Genomic DNA, 12791 nt, shown 5'->3' with positions numbered 1-12791 from the left:
AGTCAGATGCAAATCCTGGAAGTTGTCAACTCCACTTGGCTTACACTAGAAGGAAATGCATGGTCTTAACTAACAAAATGTCCAGAGTTCTGTATGGTACCAGGATTGTGACTCTGGTTCTCTGAGGTTTCATCTTCCTCTCCGAGGATTTTGTCCTGAGATAAGTAGCAAGATGGCTTCAGCAGTGCCTGGTTTTACATCCAGTGCCAGGGCCCAGAGACAGAAAGGGAGAGTGTCTTCCTGGACTGCCATCTAACTAGCAGATAAGCCCTTCCTAGAGCAGGTAGCTGACTTCCTGTGTACCACATGGGTTTGAATTGTTCACATAGCAATTCCTCAAACTTTGGCCTGGGAACGGGGTTACAGTTATTTCCATTACTGCCTCAAGAAAAAGCATTTAGGGTAGAATGGAGTTAAAAATCAACCACATGACCTCTACTAGCTTCTTACTTTAATTCTTTAATACTATTGAAATTTACGTTGTCTATGTGTTGATTTGTCTGTCAACTTACCTGTCATTTTAGACTCCATCACATTGTTGGTATATAATAGATATTTGTTGAATGATTATTTCAATATTATCTGCAATAAAGGCCACTTCCTGATTGAAAGAATTTTTTATGATATTTGACATTCAGATGGGGACCATTACTCTTAGCTTGTGACAAGTCAAGAAAATGAGGCCCTGAGTGCATAAAGAAATAGGAAACAGTTGGATGACATATAATCAACCCCATGCTGAGGGATGTGATGCAGACTTCCCACAGAGCAGCCTTCTGAAAAAGCAGTTCTGACCTTGGGGCTGGACTCAGGCAAAGTCATATATGGGAATAACATTTGTGGCAGCTGTTACAAACACTACAGCAGAAGCTCTCAAACTCAGGTGGGCATCCAGAACACCTGGAGGACTTGTCAAAACACTGATTGCTATGCCTCACCCCCAGGGTTTCTGTTTCAGTAGGTCTGGCATGAGGGTTGAGAATTGACATCTCTCCCCAGTAATGTGTCAGGTCACACTGATACTGCTTACTAGGGGACGTTGGGGACCACTGCTCTAAGGACCTTACGAAGGTTCACTGTAGCTGGGTAAGAGGCAGCAAAGTTGGCCAAAGAGAATCTCGCCCCTCAAGTTCAGTTAAATCAGCAAACAGAGAGAGGTAACTATGTGCCAAGTATTGAGCTATAAGTTTACAAATTATAGGCTTACAAAGGTGAAAATACAGTTTCTTCCCTTAGAAGCTTATAATTTAGAGAAATGGACATGTTAACAGATGTCCAGAACACACACAAAAGTATCTGTGCTATAACTATGCATGGGGTAGTATGGGAGAGCGAATGAAGGGAGATAAACTACAAGAGGGAAGACTTCCTGAAGGAGAGGATGACTCAGCCGTCTTATTAAGTTTATGGTATAGCTTAATGCTAGAGAGAGGTGTGTGGAAGTAACCACTGTATCAACAGAATTAAGAAAGGACACGATGAGGTTTTTATGAGAGGTGGGTGCACAGAGGAAGGATCACCAGTCAGCCTAGGACTGAAAGACTTCTTGGAGAACAAAATTCTTGATTGAGCCTTGGGGAGTGAATAGGATCATTACAGACAGGAAAGATTCCAGAGGGAACAAGTTATCAAGATATGGAAGAATTACATAGATTTAAGGAACTATCAGTCCGGTGAAGCTAGAGTATAAGTGACGTCAAGCATGCATTGGAAAATGAAAACTGAATGCTGAGTAGGGACCAGATCACTCGAACGCTGTTTCCTATGTGGAGATTGTGGGGAGCAGGAGAGCGCATTTCCTACCTACAATGATCGCTAGTTACTTCTATACGGCAGATCAGCCCCATTGGACAGCGCTGTTCTGTGCCTATAGTCATCCGCTTTGGAGCCAGCGTGAAAAGACACATCAGCAATTTAAAGAGCCAAATGGGATGAAATGAGGGTATATGGAGGACAGTTTCACAATGTTACTATCAGCAGAATTTAGTGACTGATTAGACTTATGAAAACTAGGGAGAAAGAGTGCACATGACTCTGATTTTCGACTTGGATTGCTTGAAAGATGATGATGTCCTCAGCCACTTTAGCTGCTGACCATTTTGACATGGCGTGAGCCCCAAAGGGGAATGTATTATAAGCAGAGTAACAGCTAGGAGTTACTGAGCATTTACAGTGCCAGGCACTACTCTGAAAGCACTACAGTATCTCATTTCCTCCCCATGATAGCACTGATAAACTAGGTAATATTTTCATCCCCATTTTACAGATGAGGAAACCAACTTCAGAGCTTTTAACCGAGGTCACATAGCTAGTAAGTGGTAGAGGTAAGATCTGAATCCAAACAGCCCAGTCCAGAGTCTGTGCTCTTAACCACTAGTCAACATTTCGTTGCCTTGGCTACATTTTGTCACACAGAACACGTCCCTTCCCCCAAAGGAATATAGCCAGCTCCCAAGAAGGGCTGGAAATAAGACAGGAAAACTTGGCAAATAACTCATCTTTTATAGCCCCCTGGTGGAGTGTGGTGATATTGCAGGAACATGGTTAGCAGTAGTTCCCAAGTTCACAGGGTTGAGTTCCAGCCACAGTGGGTCTCTTACTATTTCTCTCTCAGTTTTATTCTTATTTTCACCCTTACTCTCTTTCTAGACTCCAAATTCCTAGCAAAAGAATTCTGACTGAACTGTGATTACATGTCCAACTCTGGTTTAGCCACTGGGGGCTGGGAGAGGTACTGACAGCTGCTTGAGAGAACGTCTCTGTATGTCAGAGGCATTTTATTCCTTGAGAATGAGGGTAGAGTGTATAGAGAGTCCCAGAAGTTTCTATCATCAAACATCTTTGGACTTGAAATTTAAAAAGCCTGAATTTAGATCTGTTTTATACAACTACCCTTAACAAGTCATTGGTTCTCTCTGGGTCTTGATTTCCTAAAAAATAAAGTATCCATAATAATCCTTGCCCGGCCAACTTCCAGAATGATTGTGAGGACCGAATAGAGTCATTCCTCCCCTTCTTCCTAGGAGAACTAAGACTTATCGTGCATAAGCCCTATTTTAAGTCCCTTACATTTTATTGACTTAACTCTTTCATTAACCGTATGAGGTAGGTGCTTATTTATTCCCATTTTTAAAATGGAGAAACTGAGAAACAGAGAGAAGATAGGGAAACCTTGCTCAAGTACACAGCTATAAACAATGGACCAGGGAATAGAGCTTTTGAGTCCATGTCCTCAGCAGCTCCTAAGATGGATGTGAAAACATCTTCAAAGCACAATTCAAACATACGAGATTGTTATTACTGTCAAGCATTGCATTTTTAATACCAGAAAACAATGATATGGTCAGAGGATCAAACCCATGAAACACGATTGTGCATTCGGATCCTTGTTTATACAAGATTTCGTACTCTGATGTCCCATTATGGTAGTTGTAGACAAAAAACATTTTCAATTTTGGCTCAAATTATTCCATGGGAGTCTTTTGGGAAACATTTTGTTTGGCTTTTGTAATATTTTGATGCCGACATGAGAAATTGTGGGTTCACACAGTTTCATGGCTTAAAAAAATGTGTGTAATTTATTGCTGCTTTGGGACCTCGGCTTCACTCAGTTCTGATTCCAGAGTAAGGTCCCATGGCAAAAGAAAAGAAAAGCCTGATAAAAGTAGTGAGAGTGACTGAGTCAAGGAGCAAAGAGCTGAAGAACCATGGCAGAGGGCCAGGTTGGGATGTGAATCTCTGCCACTTCCCAAAGCAGGCTGATCAAGACACTTTTATTTGCAGGAGAGTTACCAAACTGAGAGCAAAGGGAGGGGGTGTGTCAGGATATGGTGGCACTCCAAGAACGAAGTGTAAGCCCTGTGATACCACTGGGTGCCCAGAAGCTGGGCTGGAGATCCCAGAAGAGGGCAAGAGTGTTGACCAGAAGGTCCACCACTAATGTGATGCAATAATTGTGTGCGCATCAAATTTGCTTCTTTCTTTTCTGCTTTTAACTAATTCAGTTCATCAATAACTATGAACTGAATTTAAGCTACAGCTTATCTTTTTGCAGAAGTTTAGATGGCTACACTTTCAGTCAAGTGTTCACCCTGGCTTAATCAGCTGTTTCCCAGACAGAGATTCAAGGTGTAGCCAGTGTTCACTCAGCCAAAGCTGTAGTCAAAGAATATTCTAGTAGAAGAGGTTGTGACTGGGTAGACACACTGAACGATCCAAAATTATCTCCTAGCCCTGACTAATCATGCATTTATGTTAAGGTTGCAAGATAGCCCAAGGCAGATCATTTTTCTTCACAAAACTTGAGCTTTCTTTTGAAAGATCAGAGTATCTAAACGATAAAACAGAATTAAAAGGGAAACTGAGGACTAATGAAACACGTTATGATGCAGCAAAGACAACAGGTGCCATAAAAACCTGGAGAAACTGAAGCCGAATGACGAGGGTCGTAGGAGAGTGCTTCCGTGAGGAACTTGGACATGACCTAGATGTGGAAGGACTGCTGGGTCTGGATAGGGATGGGTACAGGCCATTCCATGGAGAAGGTGGGAAAGGGGAGGTTCTTCGATTCATAGATTCATTTATGCAACAGGTATTAACTGAACTTTTCTTTTGTGGCAGATCCTGTGATGCAGTGTGCAGGTGTGCAAGGGTGCCCCATACATTCTTTAAGAATGGATCGACGGAGAACCCACATAAATAGGAGAGATGTATTAGAGAACAGTAGAAGATGCAAACTTGAGATGAGGCCAATTAACACGGAGAGGCTTGAAAGCCAAGCAATGGACTTTTAGGAAACAGAAAACTATTAAAGGTGCTTAAATTAAGAAACGTCATGATGAAATTGGCATTTAAGGAAGATGAATTGAGCCAAGATGTACAGCCAGGAGGTAGAGAAGCCAGCCAGAAGAATACTGTCACAGACTAGGTATGAATTATTGAGACCTGATCCACATTGTTGGCAGAGCACAGAGAGAAAAAGACTGGCATGAATGATATTCTAAAGGGAGAAGACAGGAGAGGATAAATCAGTGACACTTCTGAGGTCTTCCTGCCATAACTAGAGGTGGTAGGCAGGGCAGAGACTGAGGCATCGGGAGGAAGAGTGTGTTTGGACATCTTCTTAAACATGATGTGGTGCCGACAGAAAGCCCCGATTGTAACTCCATCAATGACACAGTCAGGGCATTTCTCTCCTTCTTTGCTATTTTCTTTTTCCTAACTCATTTCTGGCACCTGATTTCCAGTAGAAGCAGAGAAAAGAAACATGTCTAACATCAGGCTTCTTCACATCTTCAGCGGATGACAAGACTGCACTTAGAACGTCCTTGTTAAGAGGATGGCTGTCCCCAAATTGAAAAGGGTTCCTGTGTGGTGTCGAACAGCTGGCTGTGTCCTCTAGAATACACGATTCTTTCGTTGGCACATTGATTTACTAACCCAGGCTGCTTTCAGCAGAGGCCGGCACACTGAGTTAATGGCCTTGGCTGAGCAGGTGCGAGGGACGGGGAACAATGCCCAGCTACCCAGGATGGATGCCAGCCTCAGCTCACCCCGCCCCCAAGGAAGCATTTGTTAGCTGTTCACCCACAGGGTAAAGTGTGCTTTGAGAGCACAGCATCAAGGACACAGATCCAGATCAGAGCAGAAAAGTTCATGGGAGCCAACTCACTGGGAAAACAAAATAAAAAGTGTATTACTCACTGCCAAAACACTACCTTTCTTTCCCCCAAATGTTTCCAACTCTTAAGCCTCTTTCTGTGGCCAAAGCAGAAGACTGCACTTCCTTCTGATCTCTGTGGCCAAACTCTCGTTTTCCCCCAGAAAGTAAGCTGTGTATCTTCACAGAGAGCGTAACCCAGACAATCTGTCCCAGAAGCAGTGTCTGGGGACAACAAGGGCTGTGCGTCAGGTCGTCCGTCCCACCCAACCCCTGCTGCCACAGTTCACTGTCAGCAGAATTTTTACCTTTTGAACAGAATAATTTTAACCCAAACAGAGCTGGGAAACCATGACAACTAGGCTGGGGTTGGCACCCAATCAGTCTGGTTTAAAGAGGGAGAATTCAACCCTACTGATACCAGATTTTTGGATGAGGTCCCTCGAGTGGGATTTTAGGTCCATAAAGTCAAGGAAGCTTGGGGAATGATTATATGTTTCGCTTTTCAGTAAATCCTCACCGAGATCCAATCTCATTCTTAGAGTGAAGTATCTCTGTCCTCGAGGGTCTCTCCATCTTCAGGTGTTTCCCAGTCTTAATCTGTCTCGAGTGCATCCATTAACTGCAGCTCTGCTAACAGCTCACCAAGGCCTGAAACACAAAGTCTGAACTTCACCACTTGATACCACGACAGCCCGACCCCAAACTAAATCTTTATTCCTCATCTGTCTTCTGCACACAGGCTGCATCTCACTCCCTCCCCGCACTTCCTGCTGCCTGGAAAACCCTTCCCTTTTGATTCCGAATATTTACATGCAATCTTTATTTCAGAAGCCAAGATGTGGAGATGGGAGGAGGGGCAGAATCAGCATTCACTACCTGCCAGATACTGTGCTGTGAACTTTATATAATTATCTCATGTCATTCCTCCAACACCATAATGCTAGTATTTCAGAAAAGATGTAATTTTAGAAAAGATGCAAATGAGGCTCATTGAACTTGAGGAATTTTTCCTGATATCACAGCTAAGATTCAAAACCAGTCTGTCCAATGCTTGAGCCCTCACTCTCTTCGATGCTGTTCCTTTGACTTTTACTAGCCTGGGCCTGGGATCAGCCAAGTCTGCTCTCTAACCCAGCCCTTCTGGTAGTCACTGACTGCATCCTTGGGTTCCTCTTCACCACTCAATTCCCTTCCCCACCAACAACTCCTGGAACCCAGAGCCCCCACAGAAAGCACATTTTTGTTCATATTCCTTGTAAGTGTTTGAGAATCTTCTTTCTTATCAGTCCCCTCACCCAAATGAGTCCATCCTTACTTGATCCCTAGGGTGGAGCTGTTTCAAAGGCCAACCCAAGGGAGGCCCTAAACTAAAACACATCTGACCAGGTTTGAAGAAACTAATAGCCAATGAGTGTCAGCCTTGTGTGGTATCAATAACATGGGTTTCTAGAAGTTTTTACCTATTTACTTATGCTTTATTTATAAAAATAACATTCACTTATAATAAATACATAAGAGAGTACATATCAGAAGTGTAGGCTGAACACACAGATTTTTTTTTCATTTTTAAATTTATTTATTAACACACTAAAAGCCCCCCTCATGCTTCCCTTCTGTCTCTGCCTCCCTTGCAACATTAACACTCTCCTGACTTCTCACGTTCAAGACTGTTTCTGCCTCTTCCTGTAACTTATGAAATTGAATAATACAATTTATGTTATTTGTGTCTGGCTTCTGTCACTCGTATTGTTGAGCATTTGTAGACCATTCGTATTGCTGCTTAGTTTGGCACTTTCTTGATTTGCTTAGTTTTCTACTCTCAGAAATGATGAAAATGCTTTACTTCCAAAAGTTAGAAGAATCCCATGTATCAAAGTTGCAATATTTAATACGCAATTAGATTTTCTAATTTTTAAATTACACTTTTTTGCCCAGCTTTCCAGAGGTATACTTGACAAGTGAGACTTGCATATATTTAAGGTATATGATGTAGTGTTCTGCTATATGTAAACACTGTGAAATGATCACCACAATCAAGCTAATTAACATATCCATCACCTCACAGAGTTATGATTTTGTGTGTGTGCAGTGAGAACGCTTAAGATCAACTCTCTCAGCAAATTCCAAGCATAAGATACAGTATTAACTCTAGTCATTATGCTGTACATTAAAGCCCCAGAACTTATGCATCCCTTATTCAAGCTGAACCTGACCGCAGGCAAGTTAATTGACCTTATCTGTAAGGTGGAGATGACTCCTACCCCAGAGAGTTGCAACCCAGATTACAAAATATGATGTTTGTGAAACTTCCAAGTAGCTTGACATATAGTAGGGACTCAAGTTTATATATTTTTTTAAATCTATGTGAGTACTTGCGCTTGTCTGGCTAACCTCACTCAAGACTTGTGGCCATCATTGTAAATTACCTGTTAAAAGCAAGGGAGGCAGTGTGGGTATGCTATTAAGAAAATTTGTCTTCATTTCTGAACACCTGTGGTCTATTACTAACCTCCCCTCTTCCTAAGGCCTCCATATTTTTAGCTGTTAAATGGGGATATTTCGCATATCTACCTCATAGGATTATTGCAGTAACTTTGTGCAGGCAGAGGTCCTTTGTAAAATAAGACCCTTTTAAAATCCAAATGATTAATTATACTATGGAAAAGACTATAGAGCGGCGTGTGGCATCACTTAGGGGAGAAGCCAGAGAGGTTTTAGTTTGATTCTTAATAGCCACACATTATAGAGAATCTACAATCTGCCAGTCACTGCTAAGAACTTTATAAATACATTCGCTGATTTACCAAACGACAACCAGGATTTAGAATTTCGCTCATTTTCACATGAAGAAATTGCAGTTCAAAGAAGTAAACCGTCTCATCCGAGGCCACTTGGCAATGAGTAGGACCGAGGCACAAGCCCAGGCCTGTTTGGTTCCAGGGCGCATGCGCTCCGCACCACGTGGCAGGGCTGCAGCGATGTACAATAGCAGATGCTGCCCAAATTAAAGTTACACGGAGTTGCGGTAAGCAGACTGGCACACGCCAGGTAAAGCGGGCGGGACAGGTGCTGAGACCAGGCAGAAGGATGTGTGCTGTCTGAGGGAACCAGGACAAACAATCAAAGAACGCACTTATGAAAAAAAAAAGCCTCTTGCTCTCAAAATGTTAAAACATTTTGTTCAAGTATGTAATGAGGAGCAGTCAGGGATTGAGTGGCCTGTGATTAGTGAGGCAATCAGGACTGCTGTTAAAGGCTACAGGAAGGCCCCCTAAGTCGGGAGTGACCTTTCAATGGGCCTCATTTAAAGTGTGACCCTTCAGTCCATTAATGTCCCTTTTGCCAGTAATCTTAAATTGCTTGTAAAAATGTCACACAACTAGTTAAAAGAAACACGTAGGAGATTTTCAACCCTCTTGGCTAAGACGATCAAAGAACACCCCAGGAATAAAAGATGTTTTGCTGGGAAATGGCGTCCTTTCTTTTTAAACTGTGAGCAAAGCAACTAAAGCAACTTCATCAATTTAGCTAAAGTCAAATTTTAAAGAAGCAGAAAAACTGCTCAGTTCTATCTATACTACTTGGCTATTAAGTCCTTCCTGAAAATACCATAAAATGAAAACCTTAAAAAGGAAATAAAGTGACAGGGATTCTCTAGGAGAAATTTTGTTGTACTTCCCAAGCAAATATTTAGAGGAAGTCATTTCCTTTTCTTTTCTAAATACCAATTTAGCCCTTTTGCGTTTTTACTGCTAATAAAAAATAATGCATTATCGTTGTAAATATTTTAAATGATACCAAAATTACATAGAAAAAATGTCATCATCTAAACATAATCATTGTTAGCTTTTTGACGGGCATCCCTCTGCACACACACGTATCTCTGTCTGCCTGTCTCTCTCAGGCACACACCCAAACATACATGCACATATATGCACGTGATATCCTATAAATAGAATCGAACATATGTAACATTTTATTAATCTTTCTCTTTGCATGTTTCCACAGATATCTTTCCAAGTTTTCTATTACTATGTATAGATGAGGCTTATTTGCAATACTGATTAAATATCCTGTAATCAGAGTCAGCGGGTTTATCAATGCAGAACAAGTCCGGTCTCTCATACATTTTTAAGGTCCTTATCTGTAAAATAAAGAGTTTGAAGTAGGTGACATACCTAACGTTGATGTTCCAAACTTCTTCCACATTGTACTTGGAATTGTTTTTTCCAGTTTTATGTGCCCCACCTTCCCTCACCTCCCAGAATGAGTTAAATCCTCTAAAAGAGGTACCAAGAGGACACACAAAGGAGAGGGAGAAAGACAAAGAGACAGAGAGGTGATGAGATAACTTCATTTAGGAATCAAGAGATTCCGAAAGAGAGTTTTAAAAGATAAACTTGACTTTGAAGAACTGGCAGGACTCCTGAGCATGTGGCATGATGTGGATAAAGGCGTTCGAAAAGCAGGGCACAGCACCCCTGTGGGCACTGAGGCAGGACAGAGCCCAATGGTAAGACCGACATAAAGGCTACTTATAGGAAAGTGACAATAAGGAGGCTGGGATCATTTTATGGAGGAAATTTATAAACTGGGGGAATTGTGAGCATGGGAAGGAGAGGAGGGTGATGAAAATTTTTGCAGGTTTTAAGTGAGAGGAAGAGAAAATAATAAGGTCAAAAGAACTTTTCTCTTGCCCCCATCCCCTCACCGTTTTCAAGCAGGTTCGGGAGAGGAGAGTCTGGATGCAGAAAGACCAGTTGGGAGACTGTAGGACCCGATGGTGTGAGCAGCTCTGGGACGGGCAGGTGCAGGTGCCACACAGCGCTGTCAGTCAGCAAGAGCATGGCTTCAAGGACCACACTGCCTGGGTTTGAAACTTTTCTCCAGGGTTCAATAGTTATGTGATTCCCAGGGAGCTACTTAAACTCGACTTCAGTTTCTTCATTTGAAAAATGAGGGTAATGCTATCACCTACCTTCCTGGGCGTCTTATGAGGATTAGATGTGTTAATATTTGCATATAGCAAGCACTGTCTGTGTTTGACAGAAGTGGTATAAAGATGTGATGAATGAAAGAGACATTTCAGAGCTAGAGTAGGTGGGATACTTAGGGGGAAAGATTTTATGCCGTGAGATAAGGAAAGTAAAGATGACTCCAACAATATCTAGTTTGGCTTACTGAGAAGATACTGGAAAGACAGCTGGGAATAAAGGGAAGCAGGTTTGTAGAGGGAGACCATGAATGATGTCTGATTCAACTAGGCAGATTTTAAGGTATAGAAAGGATATTCACATAAAACATACAGCTAGAGATTTGAAACAGAATATGAGACTCAGGAACCCAAGGAGAGGTATAGATTTTGGAGTCATGAGCTTCATATATCATTAGAAGTGATTCTTGGCTTGGGATGTGATCAGTTGAAAATTCTAGGTTTAAAGAGAGAGAGTGCATGTATCCATCCAATAAATATATATTAGCGGTATCTATCTGTGTGTGACAGGAATACAATTTTAACATTGGTCCTGGATAACAAGGATCCATTGACACACAACTTAAAATGGTCTGTTATTTCCTCCAAGAAAACATTAATGATAGTGCATTTCTAACACTCTCCTAGCCTGCAGTCTAATTTCCAAATGATGATTTTCCAACTAGGCTGCATAAAACAATGACAAATGCTCTACTTAATGAGCCTCAACGCAATTAAACCATAGACACATCAGAGAATTCTACTGCATTTAGTCATCAGAGAAATAATAAACAAAGCTGCACTGTGATGATTAAATGAACTTGATAAATCAATTAAAAGTTAATTTCCAGAACAGATTTCAGAGGCTACAGAATTCTAATGTGACATGGTCAGTAGGTGGTTGTTCAGTTCTGACAGAATGAGAAAGAAAGAATGGGAAAAGTGCTTAGCAAGGATTTAGAAAGACAGAGTGTTCGCTTATGCTCTTCAACTAATTTCATGACTTTGGTCAAATCTTTATACTTCCCTGAACCTCAAATTCTCTTATAGCAAATTACACTAAAATATCTTTGTAACAGTGTGATGAAAATAAGTGAGATATTACAAGTAGAAATTCTTTTGTAGTCTGCTGATCAGTTTTGCTAACATATACAGGGGCTAGTTTTGCTGACATATTCAGGGACCCCACCAATGTGAGTCATTGTTGTCTGGGGCAAAGAGGGTACCCAGAGGCCTCATCACAGTTTTACCATCACTTTGCTGGGTGTGTTTAACTTGCTGTGCCTCAAGGTCTGGACCTCAGCCTTGCAGGCTCAGCACAGGGGGACAGATCCATTTCTCAGTGACAAGCTTCTACACACAAGTGAATAAAATGGAAAAAAGAACAGAATTCCAATGCTCTAATTTTTAACAGGATATGGTGATCAATGAGAATTAAATATTTGAGGTAGAAATTCCATCATATTGTCTTTCTCTGGCAGACTCACAAGAAGACAGATACTAATGATGCCAGTTATTGATCATTTTAATATATGGAATTAAAAGTGTGAGGAATTACATGGATTACAAGGTATAACTGTATGACATAATAAACTGACCTGCTGCAGGAGTCTCATAATAAAGAAGGTCTTGACTTGGTGAAGTTCTTAAATGGTCATGGTCCAAAGCTAACCTCTGTGAGGTTCTCTTTTTCTAATCTTTAGCAACTGATTAACACCATTCTAAAGGTCCATCATTAATATGTTATTATAATCAAGCAATTCGTAGCTAAGTCCATTGGCTGCTGAACCACTACCACCAGCTCTTTCATTTCTGTGACAGGATCAAGCTGGCATTGATTCTACAGGTTCTTTCTCAGAGGAGCATCTTATTGCCAGATTCTCGAGGAGCAACCCCACCCTCTGCATAAGCCTCTGGTAGCAAAAATTCTTCCTTTATACCCAGTTAGGCTGACTATGAGAGTCTAGGGAACAGAATGAGACAGACGAGCAATGCTGTCCAGTAGGACTTCCTGTGATGATGGTAATATTCTATAATCTGTGTGGTACAATACAGTAACCACTTGTTATATGTAGCTATTGAGCTCTTCAGATGTAGAGAGGGTGACTGAGGAACTGAATTTAAATTGTATTTGATTTTAAAATGTTCATTTCAATG

At 41.4% G+C, this 12791-nt stretch overlaps 1 long non-coding RNA gene across 7 annotated transcripts in view; it reads right to left on the bottom strand.

The window, feature by feature from the left end:
- The window catches only part of LOC106730635, a 125442-nt gene that overhangs the window by 14217 nt on the left and 98434 nt on the right, over positions 1–12791 (bottom strand). For 4 of the 7 annotated variants that reach the window (XR_004323250.1, XR_004323244.1, XR_004323245.1 and 1 more), the window contains exon 4: positions 6180–6310. The exons of 1 other annotated variant lie outside the window; for it this stretch is intronic. This is a non-coding gene — a long non-coding RNA (uncharacterized LOC106730635). Of the gene's footprint in view, positions 1–4621; positions 5671–6179; positions 6311–9723; positions 9807–12791 lie in introns of those variants that run through there. 2 more of the 7 variants (XR_004323246.1, XR_004323247.1) reach the window with 2 other exon arrangements.

This window comes from Camelus ferus, chromosome 10, assembly GCF_009834535.1.
Source record: "Camelus ferus isolate YT-003-E chromosome 10, BCGSAC_Cfer_1.0, whole genome shotgun sequence".
Lineage (NCBI taxonomy): Eukaryota > Metazoa > Chordata > Mammalia > Artiodactyla > Camelidae > Camelus > Camelus ferus.
The sequence above is the reverse complement of the archived record's forward strand: the minus strand, read 5'-3'. Positions and strand labels throughout refer to the sequence as shown.